Raw genomic sequence first — 19,455 nt, forward strand, 5'->3', positions numbered from 1 at the left:
ATGATTGGATGACCTATAAGTATGCTGTTAGATTACTTATGAAATATAGTTAGATAACATAAAAATACTGAAGCTTATACCATGCTGGTTTGGTTTTTTGTTTTTTCACACAATATGCACACAATATGGAGAGGGGAAAGGGAATCATTTTTGTCGTTTCATCCCGATCATTTCCTATACAGGGCCTCCCCGCTGACCAAAAAGCCTGACAGCCATTTCTAGCCACCTACTAAGATTTTTAATGTCCAAAAAATGTAACTAAGCCTGTACATATTACTGGTGTGTGGTACACCAGTACCAGGTTATCATGGACACTAGAGGTCTTAGAAATCACCATACTAATTTTTCAATGTATGTATTTTTACTTTTATATAGCATTTTCTGATCTCTTCACTCATTTTCCCCCCACAGCAATTATATGAAGCAAGAAATATCATTCTTGCCCTGGCCAGTGTGGCTCGTGGTCAGAGCATCAGCCCACACACCAAAGGGTCCCAGGTTCGATTCCAGGCCCTGATGGGGCACGTTGGGGAGGCAACCAATCAATGTGTCTCTCTCACATCAATGTTTCTCTCTCGCTCTTTCTCCCCTCTCCCTCCCTCTCTTTCACTCTCTGAAAATCAATGGAAAAAATATCCTCCAGTGAGGGTTAACAAAAGAAACAAACAAAAAGAAATATCATTCTCATTTTATTTTATTTTTTATTCATTGTTGACACTATTACAGATGTCCCCCATCCTCCCCCCTTTACCCACCTCCACCCAGTCCCGACCCCTTCCCTCTGGCCCTAACCATACTGTTGTCTGTGTCCATGGGCTATGTATACATGTTCTTTGGCTAACCTTTTATCCAGTCCTCCAACCCCTCTCCCCTCTGACTTCTGTCAGCCTGTTCCATGAATCCATGACATTGGTTCTATTTTATACATCAGTTTATTAAGTTCTTTAGATTCCACATATAAGTGAGATCGTTTGATACTTGTCTTCCTCCGCCTGGCTTATTCCGCTTAGCATAATATCTCCAGGTCCATTCATACTGTCCCAGAGGGTACAAGACCCTTCTTCTTTATAGCTGCATAGTATTCCATGGTGTAAATGTCCCACAGCTTTTTTATCCACTCATGTACTGATGGGCACTGGGCTGTTTTCAAATCTTGGCTATTGTGAATAATGCTGCTATGAATAATAAGGATGCATATATTTTTTCTGATTGATGTTTCAGAATTCTTAAGATATATCCCTAGAGGTGGTATTGCTGGGTCAAAAGGCAGCTCCATTTTTAATTTTTTGAGGAAGCGCCATACTGTTTTCCACAGTGGCTGCACCAGTCTGCATTCCCAACAAGAGTACATGAATGTTCCATTTCCTCCCCATCCTCGTCAGCACTTGTTGATTTATTGATGGTAGCCATTCTGACAGCTGTGAGGTGATATCTCATTGTAGTTTTAATTTGCACCTTCCTAATGATTAGTGATGTTGAGCATTTTTTCATATGTCTATTGGCCATCCGTATGTCCTTCTTGGAGAAGTGTTTATTTAGGTCCTTTGTCCATTTTTAATTGGATTATTTGTCTTCCTGGTGTAGGCTTGTACAAATTCTTTATATATTTTTAAAATTAACCCCTTATCAGATGTATATTTGCAAATATTTTCTTCCATACAATGGGTTCCCTTTTCATTTTGTTGATGGTTTCCTTTGCTGTGCAGAAGCTTTTTATTTTGGTGTAGTCCCATGCATTCATATTTTCCTTTGTTTTCCTTTTCCTGGGAGATGTATTGGCAAAAATATTGCTACAAAGGATGTCTGAGATCTTACTGGCTATCTTTTCTTCTAGGATTTTTATAATTTCGTGACTTACATTTAGGTCTTTTATCCATTTTGAATTTATTCTTGTGTATAGTGTAAATTGGTGGTCAGTTTCATTTTTTTTGGATATACCTGTCCAATTTTTCCCAACACCATTTATTAAAGAGACTGTTTTTACTTCATTGTATGCTATTGCTTCCTTTGTCAAATATTAATTGACCATAGATGTGTGTTTAATTTCTGGGCTCTCTGTTCTGTTGCATTGATCTATATGCCTGTTCTTGTGCCAGTACTAGGCTGTTTTGATTACAATGGCCTCGTAGTATAGTTTGATATTTGGCATTGTGATACCTCCAACTTTGTTCTTCTTTCTAAGATTACTGTGGTTATTTGGGGTCTCTTGGTTCCAAATAAATTTTTGAAATATTTGTTCTAGATTTGTGAAATAACAATATTCATTTTAATAGGAATTACATTGAATCTATAGATTGCTTTGGGTAGTATGGACGTTTTAATGATGTTAATTCTTCCAATTCATAAACACAGTATATGCTTCCACTTATTTGTATCTTCTTCAGTTTCTTTCTTCAATGTCCTATAGTTTTCTGAGTATAGATCTTTTACCTCATTGGTTAATTTATTCCTAAGTGCCTTATTTTTGTTGTTGTTGCAATAGTAAATGGGATTGTTTTCTTAGTTTCTCTTTCTGAGAGTTCATTATTGGTGTATAAAAATGCCACTGATTTCTGAATATTAATTTTGTATCGTGGTACTTTGCCAAATTCACTTATTACACCTAGTAGTTTTTTGGTGTAGTCTTTAGGGTTTTTCTATGTATGATATAATATCATCTACTAATAGTGACAGTTTTATTTTCTCCTTTCCATTGTGGATGCCTTTCATTTCTTCTTCTTCTTGTCTGATCACTGTGACTAGGACTTCCAGTACTATGTTGAATTAGAATGGTGAATGGGAAGCCCCTGTCTTGTTCTTGATCTTAAGGAAAACTTTTGTTTTGCCCATTGACTCTATTGTTGGCTGTGGGTTTGTCATATATGTCCTTTATTATACTGAGGTATGTTCCTGCTAGTCCCACTTGACTGAGAGTTTTTATCATAAGTGGGTGCTGGATTTTATTGAATGCTTTTTCTGCCTCTATTGATATGACCATGCGATTTTTATCTTTCATTTTGTTTATGTCATGTATAACATTTATTGATTTTCAAATATTGTACCAACCTTGGATTCCCAGGATAAATCTCACTTGATCATAGTGTATGATCTTTTTAATGTATTACTGGATCTGATTTGTTAATATTTTGTTGAGGATTTTAGCATCCATGTTCACCAGGGGTATAGGCCTAAAAATTTCTCTCTTTGTAGTGTCTTTACCTGGTTTTGGAGTTAGGATAATGCTGGCTCATAAAAAGAGCTTGGAAGTCTACCCTCTTCTTGAGTTTTTTGAAATAGTTTGAGAAGGCCAGGTGTTATTTCTTCTTTGAGTATTTGGTAAACTTCACCTATGAATCCATCTGGTTCAGGACTTTTTATTTTCTGGGAATCATTCACATGTTTTGAATGAAGAAATTGAGATGCAGGGCTGATTATAGAGAGATCCAAAATGGCAACAGACTAGGTGTATGTTAGACTTACTTCCTCCCAGGAACAAACTGGAATGACAACTAAAATCTAGAACAATCAGCTTGAATAACCAACTGAAGGCTATTTGAATAGAAGTTTTATAACCCAGGATTTACAGAAAAAGCCATATCAAGATTGGTAGGAAGGATGGAGAAACAAAAAGTTCTGGCCCCATTCTCATTTTCCCCCAAACCTAACTGGCACCTCTTCCTCACAAGAGATACACTGTCCCCACCCTGCTGACTCCTGGAAGCCCTGCCCTGTTAAGCTCAGGCTTTGTCAGGATCTTGGACAGGCTGAGGCAGGCAGAGGCAGATCTCTTGATGTCTTGGGACTTTTTGCTGACCTCCCCCTGGGCCCGGTATTGGCAAAAGCCTTGATGAGCAGCTTGTATTTCCTGCACACACCTAGGCCTAGCAGAGGCAGCCACAAACTGTGGATTGCTTTGTAGGTCCAAACAGGTTGCCTATAGCCAGTCATGGGCAGTATCTGACATTGGCCTGCACCAGAGTCCTTCCCAAAAGGCCCCAGAACAACACACATGATGGCCAGCCTCAGACATCATCAGAGCAAGATCCAATTAGCTTCACAAGTGGCATATCCAAAAGGAGATCTTCTCAGGCACCGGACACTGCTCAGGCAGATTCTACTTTGTATAGTTAGCACCTGTGCAGCAGCTGGTACACTGTGTTTGGTGTTTGGTGTAGATCCACACAGTCAACCCGTCCGAAGGTTTTACTCCACACACTAACAAACCAATAGCAATCAAGACTCAATTCAATAAGAGGGCCCACATAATCCACACAAGGGACACTCCTGGAGTACCCAGGTCAGGTAATCAAGAAGACTGCACCACTGGGTCCCACAGGAAATTTATGCATAAGGCCACCCCATAAAGTCTGGGAGTCATAACAGATCTACCTAATACATAGAAACAAACACAAATAGGCAGCAAAAATGAGGAAACAAAAGATCATGCCCCAAATGAAAAAAAAAAAAAAACAGCCCAGCTGGGCGTGTCTCAGCAGTTGAGTGTTGACCTAGGATCCAGGCGATCGGGGTTTGATTCCTGGTCAGGGCACATGCCCGGGTTACCGGCTCTATCAATGACTCTCTCATCATTGATGTTTCTGTCTCTCTCTCTCCCTCTTCTTTCCTCTCTCTGAAATCAATAAAGATATATTTAAAATTAAAAATAAAATAAAAATAAAATAAGCTAAATGAAATGGAAGGAAGCAATTTACCAGATATAGAGTTCAAATAAATGGTTATAAGGATGCTCAAGGAACTTAGTGAAAACTTCAACAGAGATGCCAAGCATAAAAAAGGGCATAGAAGCCATAAAAAAGAACCAGTCAGAAATAAAGACTACAATATCAGAAATGAAGAATACACTAGAAGAAATAAACAGTAGGTTGGATGAAACAGGAGATCATATCAGTGATTTCAAAGATAAGGTAGGAAAAAACACTTAGTCAGAGCAGCAAAATTAAAAAATAATAATTTTAAAAATGAGGATAATTTAAGGGACCTTTGGGACAACATGAAGTGTAACGACACCCATGTCATAGGGATACCAGAAGGAGAAGAGAGAGAGTAAAGAATCAAGAAACTATTTGAAGAAATAATGACTGAAAAGTCCCCTAACCTGGTAAAAGAAAAGGACACACAAGTTCAGGAAGAGCAGAGAGTACCAAAAAGGATGAATCCCCAAAGGCCTACACCAAAACACATCATAATTAAAATGTCAAAAGTTAAGGACAAAGAAAGACTCTTAAAAGCAGCAAGAGAGAGACAATTAGTTACCTAGAAGGACTCTCTCATAAGACTGTCCCCTGATTTCTCAACCAAAACATTTCAGGCAAAAAGGATTGGCATGAAATATTCAAAGTGATGTAAAGAAAGGACCTACAACCAAGACTACTTTACTCAGCAAGGCTATCATTTAAAAATAATGGAGAATAAAAAACTTCCTGGGCAATAAAGCACAGACAAAAACAGAGGAACATAGTTATAAAGAATAAAATGGCAACAAATATGTACCTATCAATAATCACTTTAAATGTAAATGCTTAAGTGCTCCACTTAAAAGTTATAGGGTAGTGGAATGGATAAAACAAGACCCATTTATATGCTGTTTACAAGAAACCCACCTCAAAATGAAAGATACACAAAGACTAAAGGTGGGAATAGAATGAGCATATCTTCACATAATAAAGGTCATATATGACAAACTTACAGCCACCATTATATGCAATGGGCAAAAACTAAAAGCATTTCCATTAAGATCAGGAGCAGGCACAGACGTCTGCTTTCACCACTTTTATTCAGTGTAATACTGGAAGTCCTCTCCACAGCAATCAGACAAGAAGAAGAAATAAAAGGCACCAAATTGGAAAGAGAGGAATCCAAATTGAAAACTGTCATTATTTGTAGATGACATGATACTGCATAGAGAACTCTAAAGATTCCACCAAAAACTACTAAAACTGATAAATGAATTCAGTAAAGTAGCAGAATACAAAATAAATATCCAGAAATCTGTTGTGTTTATATACGCCAACAATGAACTATCAGAAAGAGAAACTAAGAAAACAATTCTATTTATAGTTGCATAAAAAACAAACAAACAAGCAAAAACCTAGGAATAAATTTAACCAAGGATGTAAAAGACTTGTACTCAGAAAATTATAAGACACTGAAGAAAGAAATTGAAGAAAATACAAATAAGTGGAAGCATATACCATGGTCATGGATAGGAAGAATTAACATAATTAAAATATCTAAAACAATGTATAGATTCAATGCATTTCTTATCAAGATAACAATGTTATATTTCACAGAACTAGAATCAGTATTCCAAAAATTTATATGAAACCACAAAAGAACTTGAGTAGCCACAAAAATCTTGAGAAAGAAGAACAAACTTGGAGAAATTACATTTACTGATATGAAACTACACTACAAGGCTATAGAAATCAAAATATCATGGTGGTGGCATAAAACGTACATGTAGATCTATAGAACAGAACAGAGAACCCAGAAGTAAATTCAGGCCTTTATGGTCAGTTAATATTTGACAAAGGAGGCAAAAACATACAATGGGGTAAAGACAGTCTATTCAATAAATGGTGTTGGGAAAATTGGACAGATATATGCAAAAATATGAAACTAGACCACCAACTTACACCATACACAAGAATAAACTCAAAATGGATAAAAGGCTCAATTGTAAGACTCGAAACCATAAAAATCCCTAGAAGAAAACATAGGCAGTAAAATCTCAGACACTTCTCATAGCTTATTTTTTTCTGATTGTCTCCTCAGGCAATGGAAATGAAAGAAAAAATTAAAAATGGGCTACATCAAATTGAAAATTTTTTGCCCAGCAAAGTTAACCTTCAACAAAATGAAAAGATAGCCCACTGAATAAGAGAACATATTCACCAATGATACATCTGATAAGAGGTTAATGTCCAAAATTTATTAAGAATTCATATAACTGAACACGAGAAAAACAATCCAATAAAAAAATGGGCAAAGGACCTAAATAGACACTTCTGCAAAGAGGGCATATAGATGGCCAATAGACATGTGAAAAGATGCTCAAAGTCACAACTCATCAGAGAAATGCAAATTAAAACCACAATGAAATATCTCCTCACACCTTCCAGAATGGCTGCTATCAATAAATCAACAAATGACTTGTACTGGTGAGGTTGTGGAGAAAACGGAACCCTAGTGCACTGTATGTGGGAATGCAGTTTGGTGCAGCCACTGTGAAAACCAGTATAGAGTTTCCTCAAAAAATTAAAAATGGATCTGTGCACCCCTATGTTCTTTGCAGCATTATTCACGGTGGCCAAGACATGGAAACAACCAAGTGTCCTGCGAGAGAGGACTGGATAAAGAAGATGTGCTGCATGCACACAGTGGAATACTACTCAGCCATAAGAAAGGATGAAACACTGCCATTTGTAACAACATGGATGGATTTGAGGATATTATGCTAAGTGAGATAAGTCAGTTCGAAAAAGCTAAGAACCATATGATTTCTCTCATATGTGGGATATAAAACTGAAACTCGTGGACACAAACAGTGGTTTGGTGGTTGCCAGGGAGAAGGAGGTTGGGGGGAAGTGAAAGGGGTCTTAATATATGCTTATGGAAGAAGATATGACTTTGGGTGGTGGGTACATAGAGCAATATACAGATATTGTAACATAGAAATCCACACCTGAAACCTGTATATGTTCATAATAACAATTGTCTCCCCAATAAATTTAATAAAGTGTTATGAAAAAATTAAAAATGGATCTGCCTACCACCCAGTGAGTCCACTTCTGAGAATATATCTGAAGAAACTAAAACATTGATTCAAAAGAATATATGCATCCCTAAGTTCATTGCAGTGTTAATTACGATATCCAAGATTTGGAAGCAGTTTAAATGCCCATTAGTAAATGAGTAGATAAAAATCCTGCGGTATATTTACATGGTGGAATACTACTTGGCCATCAAAAAAAAGAAAACCTTATCTTTTACAGCAAGGATGGACCTGGAGAGTATTATGCTAAGTGAAATATGTCATTCAGAGAAAGACAAATACCATATGATCTCAGTTATATGTGGAATGTAATGAACAAAACAAACAAGTAAAATAGACTCATAGATACAGAAAACAGACTGACAGCTGTTAAGGGGGAGAGGAGTGTGAGGCTGAAATAGGTGAAAGGATTAAGCAACTAAAAATAAAAAAGAAAAGAAAACAACTCATAGCCAGACAACAGTATGGTGAAGAGGGAAAGGGGGTGAAGGGAGGTAGAGGAAGGTGGGGGGGGATAAGTGGCGATTAAAGGAGGCTTGACTTGGGGTGGTGAACACAATAGAATATACAGATGATGCATTATAAAATTGTATACCTGAAACCTATATAATTTTATTAGCCAATGTCATCCCAGTCAATTCAATAATTTTTTTAAATGCTAAGTTGTGCTGTTCTCCAGGTTAGATCATATCCCCTTTTATAAATTTTCAAAGTACCTGAATTTTTCCTTTACAGCACTCACCACAGTCATAATTAATTTAGAATATTTGTCTCTCTGCCTGGATCATGAATTCCTGAGAGCAGGGGCTCCTTGTTTACTACTAAATTTTGAGCACCTAGCACAATGTCTGGAACAGAAGGGGTGCTCAAGAAAGATTTCACAATTGAATGAACGCATGAGTTACATTTTTGTAAGTCCCACAGGAAATATGGATCGAAGCACAATCTGCATCTCCGTCTTCTGCTGGAAGTCCCTTTTTCCTCCCACTCCATCAGTGTGGGGAAAACAGAGTATGTTTTCATAACAGCCATTTAAAACCCAGAGCTGGATCTCTGGATGACTACATGGAAGCCAGGCTGTGTGGAAAGACACAGATAAAGAGGATGTTCTGACGCAAAGTTACTGGAGATTCCTAATCATCCTTGCAGGGTTTTGGCCCCTGAATTTGGAACTCACCATCCTCTGCTCATTTATACTTTTAACAGAAGTGTTTTCTTCACTCTTGGTATGTGAAAAAAAGTACTTGAATTTTTCTCAAATGTGTCCTAAGGATGATCTGTTTCAGAAACATGTTTATATTTCTTAAATACAAGGTTTTCTGGGCCATCCCAAACAGACTGAGAAAGACTCACTCAGGCCAGGAATCTACATTTTTAGCTACTACCACTACCACCCCTACTACTTTTGCTGCCACTACTATTACTATTACTATTATTAAGGCGACTATTACAACTGTTTTAAAAACACACCTTGACTCAGTTTGGTCTGGGGTAGACCTTACTCCTAAAAGAGAATTATTATTAAATGAGCAATGTTCATCAAACTGTCTTTCTGAATATTCAGTTTCTTTTTTCTTTTTGGTATAGATAATGGATTTTATTCGTATTTAGCACTCAAACTTTTAAAAAATTTTATTATTACAGTTTACATTTCATATTATTTTGTACTAGTTTCAGTTGTACAACATAGTGGCAAGACAGTTCTATGCTTTACAAAGTGATCCTGCCATATTTTAAGTACCCATCAGGGACTGTACATAGTTATTACATTATTAATTATATTTTCTGTGCTGTACTTTACATCCCTGTGACTATTTTGTGACTACCGTTGTACGCTTCTTCATTCCTATACCTTTTTCACCCAGCTTCCCAAACCTTCTCCCCTCTGGTGACCATCAGTCTGATCTCTGTATATGTAAATCTGTTTCAATTTTGTTTGTTCACTTATTTTACTCCTTAGATTCCACTTATAAGTAAAATCATATGGTATTTGTTTTTCTCAGTCTGACTTATTTCACTTTGCACAATACCTTATAGTTGCATCCATGCTGTCACAAATGGTAAGATTTCATTCTTTTTTTTGTGGCTGAGTAATATTCCAGTGCTTATATGTACCACTACTTTTTTATCCACTTGTATATTGATGGGCACTTGAGCTGCTTCTATATCTTTGCTATTTAAAGAATGGTGTAGTGAACATAGGAGTGCATATATTCTTTTGAATTAGTGTTTTTTGTCTCTTTGGATATAAACCCAGAAGTGGAATTGCTGGGTCATAAAGCACTTTAATTTTAATTTTTCTGAGGAACTACCTCACTGTTTTCCACAGTGGCTGCACCAATCTGCATTTCCACCAACAGTGCACAAGGGTTCCCTTTTTCCACATCCTTGCCAGCACTTGTTGTTTGTTGATTTATTGATGATAGTCATTCTGACATATGTGAGATGAACTCTGTGACTTGCATTTGCATCTCTCTGATGATTAACTGCTTTGAGCATCTTTTCATGTCTATTGGCCATCTGTAGGTCCTCTTTAGAGAAGTGTCTTGAGCATTCAGTTTCTTGACTCTGGAGTGCCAAACAGTGCTTTCAGGCTACATCTGTGTTGCTCCCTAAATTCCAAGAGTTGCAGAGGTGGGAGAAGAGCAGAGCCAACAAGTATATTTATACCAAGCTGCAAGCTGAACACTGTCTGGATTCTATCTCATCTCTTAATCCACCTGAGTGGTACTAATTTGGCCCTCCTGGCTCTAACTTGCTTCCTGAGGCTTGGCAAACAAAGAGCTGTCCTAGCCTGTCACCCCGAGAGCACGTGTATCTCACAGCCTCTGTTATCACTGAATCCCAGGACAGGAGTGAAACAGGGAGAGGCAGCACCTTCAGAAGGAAGATTGGAGAGGCGTCGATCTCAACTAGAAGAGTGCCCTGGGTTGAAATCCAGGCTCCTCTAATTACTATCTCTTTAATCTTAGGGGAGTTCCTTAACCTTTTTAAGACTCAATTTCCTGATTTATAAAACCATTTGATTTAATATGTACCTCAAGGAATCATTGCAAAAATTTGATTAGTTAATTAAGCTATTTGAGAGCTCACTGCAAACATTGCTGAATTTGAATTTAATCTAAATCCTTTGCTGACCAGCCTTGGGTAAACTCCTCACTGGACCTCTGGCATCACCTCTACAAGAGAGACGTTGTATGTTGTCCACAAACACACCCACATCTGCCAGGGTGGATTTGGATATGTATTTGCATTTTCATTCTGTTTAATCCCTTCTCCAAAGAGACCTACTCACCCCATACTCCTCCTCCTCTACCTACCTCCTTTCTTCTAAATGTACGGTTTCTTCCAGCCCTGCTGTGCACATCTGTATGTTTAGTTGAGACTGCTACCCTTTCCCATCCTGCCCCCACCCTCACCGGCCCTCTAATTGTTTCTTTCTTTGCCCCTGTAGGATAACCTTGTTCTATTGTAAACAAACTCCATTATCTAGGCACCGTGGGAAATGTCAAAGTAAAACACACAGCTGCTGCCCTACTGCAGTCGCCTAAGCCTTTTTACTCTCTTCAGTCCCTGAGCTCACAATTCCCAGTCTTGGCACATAACCGTATCTCTTAGTCGGTCTGCTGTACGATATGTGATTATGTCTGTGTAATTTTCTACAAACACATTTTAGCTCTTCCAAGGGTGGGGGGAGACACATTATTTTTTTCCTTACTCATAGATCTGTACCTTTAAATCATTACATAATGCTTCTAATTTTTTTTTTTTTTTTCTGTTAAAAAGCTGGTGGTAAAAAATAGTTGAGGGTTTATAGTTAAATCTGTGAAAACATAGTGTGTAGGTGAAAGATGAACTAGCAAGCGTTTGGCATTCTTCATGGGAATTCTTGGCTAGGATTCAGAATAAAAATGCACTTTTCCTCAGATGAAAGCCAATTTATTTTTTTCTTTTAACTATGGAAGTAGTGGCCTTCTTCAGCTAGGTAAGTAACTGGAGAAAAATTAAAAGGAATGTTTCAAAGTGTATAGTTTAAATTATCACATGGCGTGTGTCATCATTTAAGACAGAATTAAGTGATGAATAATGTGTTAATCCACCTCGTGGAGACTGTTACATGATTTTGATGTTCCACAGAACTGAAAATATAACCTCTCACAGCCTGAGAGAGTGCCTTCATGAAGTTACTGACAATAAAGTTTTGTTTGGTGTAAAGCTCTTCATGCATGTCTTATTCTTTTCTTTCAAATTTTCTCATGAAGGAATCTGCCCAGTTTTTCTCTCTCACCTGTGGAGCAATCTGTATTGTTAGCTAATAACTGAAAGTGTGTGCTGTATTTTGGTCTTCCCCATTCCAGGATCATTGATGATACTACTGCCTGAGCTGTCTTTTAAAATCAAAGATCATGTCACTGTGTCACTTAAAATATTTTATTAGCACCAACAGTGTAGAGAACATATCCACCAGCATGCCACCCACATCCCTTCCTAAGCACCTACTGACCTGTGTTTACCTTTCCAGTTTCCTCTCCTACCACTCCCCTGCTTTGGATGTGATGTCTCAGCCCAATCAAACTAGTTATGGCTCCCGGGACACACCAAGTCCTTCGGTTTCCACGCCTTTCTATCATGGTTTGGGAATGGAGCCCACTTCATCATATACCCACCACCATTCACTTCCTCTGATCAGTGCTCAACTGTCCTTCAATTAGAACAGCTTCCACCTTTAAGAGGCACCTCTTCTCTGAATCCTTTCCTGAGTCTTCAGTCTTTGAGTAAATGATGTCCTTCCTTCCCTCTCTTCTTCACTTCCCCTAGTGCTTTGGAGCTTCGGATGTGTCTCTATTACAGCACCTTACACACTGCACTTCAATTATTAGTCAGCTCCACTCCTTGATTTGTCTTATAAATTCGAGTCAAAGGTTGTGCTTATTCATCACTGTCTTCCCCAGTGAGAAATCAACGAGCACTGCGTAGTCACTCAAAAACTATTTGATGAATTAATGGTTTTTATTTTTGCCATCAAGGCTAAGAAATTAGGAGTATTTTTTCAAAACTGGAGCTAGAGCAACCTGACATATAAAACATCACATGAACAAAAATGAATGCTCCAAGGACGACCAACTCCTTCAGCTGTTGAAGGAAGGCTGTCAGCTATTCATTCTCACTAAGAGTTATAGTCAAGCTTTATGAATATTTAAAAACAATAACAATTTTTCTAGATTCAAATTAATTTTACATTTAGTAAGACTTCAAGAGCACTATATGCCAAATATATCTCAATAAAGTTGTTAAAAAATGAAGACTTCAAGAACAAAACCAAAATTCATTATAAGCTTGTCATCATGTTATGTACTATATGTGAATGTGCTATAAACTTTTTTTATCCTTACTCCAGGATATGTTTTTTATTGATTTTAGAGAGAAGAAAGAAGGGAGAGAGAGAGAAACATAGATCTGTTGCCTTCCATATGCTCCCTGACCAGGGATGGAACCTGTAACCTAGGTATGTGCCCTGACTGGAAATCAAACTGGCAACCTTTTGGTGTATGGTCAGTGCTCCTAGCAACTGAACTACTAGGGCAGAGCAATGTGTTATGAACTTTAACAAGAGGAACTAATGTGTTCTATTTGTGAAAGCTTAGAATTGATCTTCAAGAAGAAATAAGAAAAGTTAGAAACAAATTATTTAAAGGTAGGTAGATCAGTTGTTTTTTTACTTACTGACTTTGTGTTAAGTGTGGAGCCAAGTGCTTTCATGTATAGGAGACACTGTGATATTAAGTCTATGAGCTTAGACTCTGGAGTCAGCCTGCCTGGGTTCCAAATGCAGCTCTGTTACTTTCTATAGGTTTTAAATCTTGGTTAGGTAATCAACCATCCATGTCTCAATTTCCTCATCAGTAAAATAGAGCCAAAAATAATACCTACTTCATGGAGTTAATGTGAGAATGAAATTGGAAGACCCATCTAAAGAACTTAGCAAGCAGTCAATTTTCAGTAAACATCAGCTGTTATTATAATTTGCCTAGTAAAAAAATATATGATTAGATTACTTAAACAAAGGAAGATACTGAGTGGCTAAATACCACAAAATATATTATAATGCAATACAACCAGCACATCTAAACCATGGGTTCTTAGAACCTGGTTAAAATCTTAGTCCTTAAAGAAGGGATGGGAGGAAAGGAATCGAATTGTTCTAGAATTCTAGAGTGACCTAACTAATTGCCCCTCATCTAGTAATGGAAGATTCACAATGAGCAACTGTATAGTGAATGCTGGATGGCAGCCTGACCCTGTATTATCTCCAGAGTTAGTTGTTCCTACTTGGGTGCTATCCTCTGGCTGTTAGAAAAAGGGAGGAAAATGGCAGAGGTAGAGCGTGGGCAAAATGGGTAGAGATGGTCAAAAGGTATAAATTTCCAGTTATAAAATAAATAAGTCCTAAGAATGCAATGTACAGCATGGTGACTACAGTTAATAATACTGCATTATATATTTGAAAGTTCCTAAGAGAGTAAATCTTAAAAGTTCTCATAACAAAATAAAATAATTGTAATTGTGTGGTGACAGATGTTAGCTAGACTTATTATGGTGATTATTTCACAATATATACAAATATCAAATCATTGTAGCATACACTTGAAACAAATATAATGTTATATGTCGATTATATTTCAATTTAAAAATTGGAAGATAAGAACTAGAAAGAGGCTGGATGGCATGGATCAGCAGTTGAGCATCGACCTATGATCCAGGAGATCGAGGTTCGAGTCCCGGTCAGGGCACATGCCTGGGTTGTGGGGAGTGCAGGAGGCAGCCGATCAATGACTCTCTCTCATTATTGATGTTTCTCTCTCTCTCCCTCTCCCTTCTTCTCTCTGAAATCAATAAAGATATATTAAAAAAAACAAACCTGGAAAAAAGTTATATTTTTAGCAATATTAACAGTAACCACCACAAAACATATTTTTTGCAGATATGTAAGCGGGATTCTTCCCAAATATTAGAAAATTCAGGAGTCAGGCCTAGTCCCACTTCCAACAGAGGTTTGTTTTGTTTTGTTTTGTTTTGTTTTTTTAATAACAAATATTTGAGGATTTATCGTACTCTTCTTTCCATTTTTGCATGTTTGACAATTTTTATATTTTTTTAAAGTCAGTGTCAAATGTAAATAGTACACAACAGATTTTTTTTTTTTAATTACAAAAATGTTTCTACTTCTGGACTTTGAAGTCAGATAAAACAGCTGGAATTTAATTTTTCTTGTGTAAAATATACCTTTCTGGTTTTCTACTTAGGTGATAGGTTCTCACTCTCTCTCTTTCTCTTTCTTTCTCTCTTCTCTTTCTCTTTCTCTACCTTGAAAGATAGTTCTAGCATTTAGATCAATTTTCCTTTATCTACTTTTAACTTGTCTCTCTTATCAGTTTTATTATTGTGGTTGCTGCTACTCCTGTGAAAATGGCATCCCCAGGGTCTCACCACCATCATGAACTTTTAGAGTTCTCCCCCGGGAGCTGATTCTAGGAAAGCCTCACCATCACTGCAGACCATTTCTAGAGGTTTTGAGACTAGCAGTATAAGACAGGTTACTTCTCACTCCATTCTTCCAGGGAACCTAAACAACAGTCCTAAAGCTCTCTCTTCCCTACAAACAGAAGGTGATGAAAGTTGAATCCCTAGAAAATGGTGATGGCAGATCCAAAAAAATCAGGCCCAGTAACAAACAGAAAACTGAGAGTTTCTAGCAGAGCTTCAGGAGAAAAATCAAGAAAATCCAGGAAGGGAAGAGTCTGAATAACTCTTATTCACTATAATTAGGGAAGACTGAGTGGAGAGGGGCAGGAGGTACCAAACACACAATGGTTGATGGTCTTTCTTTTCTACATGTTCCTCATGAGAGTGTTGGAGTTTCTTGGTTTTATTAGCTTGCTACCATAGTTAGTTGGAAACCCTCTTTGAGGTTTACTTAAGGGTTCCTTAATTCCCTGACACTCCAAGTTAAAATAAAACAAAATAACAACAAAAACCAATGCCCCTCCCCCCCAAAAATTAATTCAAATTTCCTTGGACAATGGACAAGAGCAGAGAATTATCTCTACTTACACACTTGTCTTTATAGACAGAGAAAGAGTACCATTTGATTAAAAAATCGATGGTGGAATAGGCCGTAAATTTACCATGCATAGAGAATTAAATAGGGGAGAAAGACTTCTTTGCTCTATAGCTGTTCAAATCTTTCTCTTGAACCTTAACCCCACTGGAAGGTGAGATGTCAGATTTTAAATATACCAAGTAATGGTGCCCCAATGTTTCCATTTAAATCTCTTTTGAATGACTCAGTATATTTCAGAAAATCTCTCAGTCTCAGATTTTCCTTTCTTTTTCCTTGCTCATCCTTAAGATGTTTTCTCTCTATGGGGGAGTGACAGCTCACTTTGATAGGCTTTAGCCAAGGCCCTCTAGTCTGCAGATTGTCAGAGGTCTTCACTGGTTACTACCATGAAATTATTAATTTGGTCTAGTTCCTGAACTGTCATCATCTGACATATGCCTGGTTCCTCTTGGCTTATAATTTAGAACATACATTTAAGTTCTGGACTTGCAGCATCCAGAAGCAAAGTCCCTGCATTCTGCAGCCTCTTTGTCACCAGTGCAGGACTTAGCTGATTCATATCACCTCACCAAGATATGTGGGAACATTTAAAGTCCCTGCACAACTGCTTAGGCTACCAGCAAGCAGGAGAACTTTCAGGCTCATCTATTGAATTGCCTCCTTCTATCACTATGGCATTATTGCCCCCACATCATAAGACAGCCTCATGCCCCAAGCTGGATGCTCTCTAAAAATTTCAACCAACCTCCCTCGGGTTACTCCACAAATACAGATACTTTAAAGAAGGCCTTACACATTAAAATGAATTTACAAAATTCTCCTTTGGTCAAGATTCTAGGCCAAGAGGAAGAAATTGATGCTAGGACATAGATATAGATATCAGATTTCTTTACTTCCTATTTTCACTCTCCTCCCATATACAATTGAAGTAGGAGGAGCAGCCTTTCCCTTTATCAAATCTCTGGCATTGACTTTCCCTAAGTCATAGCATCCTTCTTTCCAAGGGTGCTAAGCCTGACTTCTAAATGGTTGAAAAGGCATCCTCACTATGTTCTAGAAGAAATCCCATGATCTAGTAGCTAGGCCTACCTTTTAATATTAATGGTAGCTAAGAGAGTCTAGAAACAAATCCTTTGCTCATTGAAAAGTCCTGCTTTCAAAAACTTGCCAAGGATGCTAAAATACTCTACTCTTCATTTTTTCTTTTTAATTTATCTTTAGTGTTAAAAGTATTACAGATATCCTCTTTTTTTCCTTCATTGATCCCCTCTACCACACATCCTCCCCCCACAGGCCTTAACCACACTATTGTCTGTGTCCATGGGGTTATGCATATAAGTTCTTTGATTAATCTCTCCCCACCCACTCCCCCACCCCCGCCTTCCCACTGAAATTTACCAGTCTATTCCATGTCTCTGAATCTATTTTGTTCCTCAGACTATTTTGTTTATTAGATTCCACATATGAGTGAGGTCATGTAAAACTGAATCAGGAAGAATCAGAAAACCCGAATACTCTAATAACAACTGTTGAAATCAAAGCAGTAATAAAAAAAACTCCCAGCAAACAAAAGCCCTGGTCTGGATAGCTTCACAGGAGAGCTTTCTAATTTTTTAAGTTACAGGGTTAGATAGTTTACTAAAAATGTTTCTTGCTTTTTGAGTTAGGCCTGCAGTGCTATGATCTTCCCTCTTAGGACTGCTTTCTCTGTGTCCCATAGATTTTGGGTTGTTGTGTTTGTTTTCATTTGTTTCCAGGACATTTTTGATTTCTTTCTTGATCTCATTGGTAACCCATTCATCGTTTATAACATGCTATTTAGCCTCCATGTGTTTGAATGCTTTTGAGTGTTTTCATTTAGTTGATTTCAAATTTTATGTCATTGTGATATGAGATGCTTGATAAGATTTCAATCTTCTTTAACTTGTAGAGACTTGTTTTGTGTCCTAACATGTGGTTTATCTTTGAGAATGATCCATGTGCACTCGAGAGGAATGTATGTTCTGCAGCTTTGGGGTGGCATGTTCTGTAAATATTAATTAAGTCCATCTGATCTAGTGTGCCATTTAGTCACTGTTTCTGTGCTAACTTTTTGTCTGAAAGATCTGTCCAGTGAAGTCAGTGGGGTGTTAAAGCCCACAACTATGGCTGTATTGCTGTTGATCTCTCCCTTAAAGTCCTTAAGGTTATTGTTGATAGGTCCTCATTTATTGCCATTTTAATTAGTTATGCCTATGTTTCTCTCTCTATTTCTTCTTATTATTACAGCAGTCCCTTTAACATTTCTTGCAATGCTTCTACTTCTACTTCTAATTACAGCAGTCCCCTTAACATTTCCTGCAATGCTGGTTTGGTGGTGGTAAACTCTTTTAGCCTTTTTTGTCTGGAAAGCTCTTTATTTCACCATCTATCTTGAATGATAGCTTTGCTGGATAAAGTAATCTTGGCTTCAGATCCTTATTTTGCATTACCTTGAATACTTCATGCCATTCCCTTCTGGCCTGTAGAGTTTCTGATGAAAAGTCAGCTGACAGTCTTACGGGAGCAACTCTGTAGGTAACAGGTTGTTTTCCTCTTGCTGCCTTTAATATTCTCTCCTTGTCTTGAATTTTTGGCATTTTAATTATGACGTGTATGGGCATGGCCTCTTTGGATTCTTCTTGCTTGGGACTCTCTGTGCCTCCTGGATTGGTGCCACTTTTTCTTTGACCAGGTTAGGGAAGTTTTCTGCCATTATTTCTTCAAAAAGGTTCTCTAATCCTTGCTTACTTTCGACCTCTTCTGGCACTCCTATAATGCAAATATTGTTACATTTCATGTTGTCCCACAGCTCCCTTAAACTGTTCTCCTGTTTTTTAATTATTTTTTCTTTTTGGATCTCTGAGTAATTTTTTCTACCCTGTCTTCTAATTCCTCTAATCTGCTGTTTATTCTGTCCAGTGTACTCTTTATTTCTGCTATGTCATTCTTCACTTCTGACTGATCATGTTTCATAGTTTCCATATCTTTTTTTCATGCTATTGAGCACCCTTATAATCAGTATTCTGCACTCTGTATCTGATTGCTTATCTCCATTTCATTTAGCTCTTTTTCTGGAGACTTCTCTTGTTCTTTCATTTGGGCTTATTTTTTGGTCTACCCATTTTGGCTGCCTATTTGGGTTTGTTTCTATGTATTTAATAGGCCTTCTAGAATTCTCAGTCTTTTTGGAAGGTTTCTGGTGCAGGCCAATGTGAGACACTGTTTGTGACTTGCCTTGGGTACCCTATTTGGAGCTATCAACAACCCACAGCTTGAGGTCTCCTCTGTTGGGGTTGGGTGTGTTTGGACAGGACCAAGATGCACACCAAAGTCTGCTTTTCCAAGGTCTGAGTAGAGAAGCAGATCAGGCAAAGACTCAAAGCACTCTGAAGTCTGGCTCTACCTGGATGCTGATTAATCTGATTTTCTTAATGAGCCTCAGACTATAGACACTCGACAGGGAGGGGTGAGAGGTTTTCCAGCAGGATGGAGCAATTGCTTCCCCCTTAGGCAAAAGTTGCTTGGAAGGTAAATGCTT

This window comes from Miniopterus natalensis, chromosome 2, assembly GCF_054644295.1.
Source record: "Miniopterus natalensis isolate mMinNat1 chromosome 2, mMinNat1.hap1, whole genome shotgun sequence".
In the NCBI taxonomy this organism is placed as follows: Eukaryota; Metazoa; Chordata; class Mammalia; order Chiroptera; family Miniopteridae; genus Miniopterus; species Miniopterus natalensis.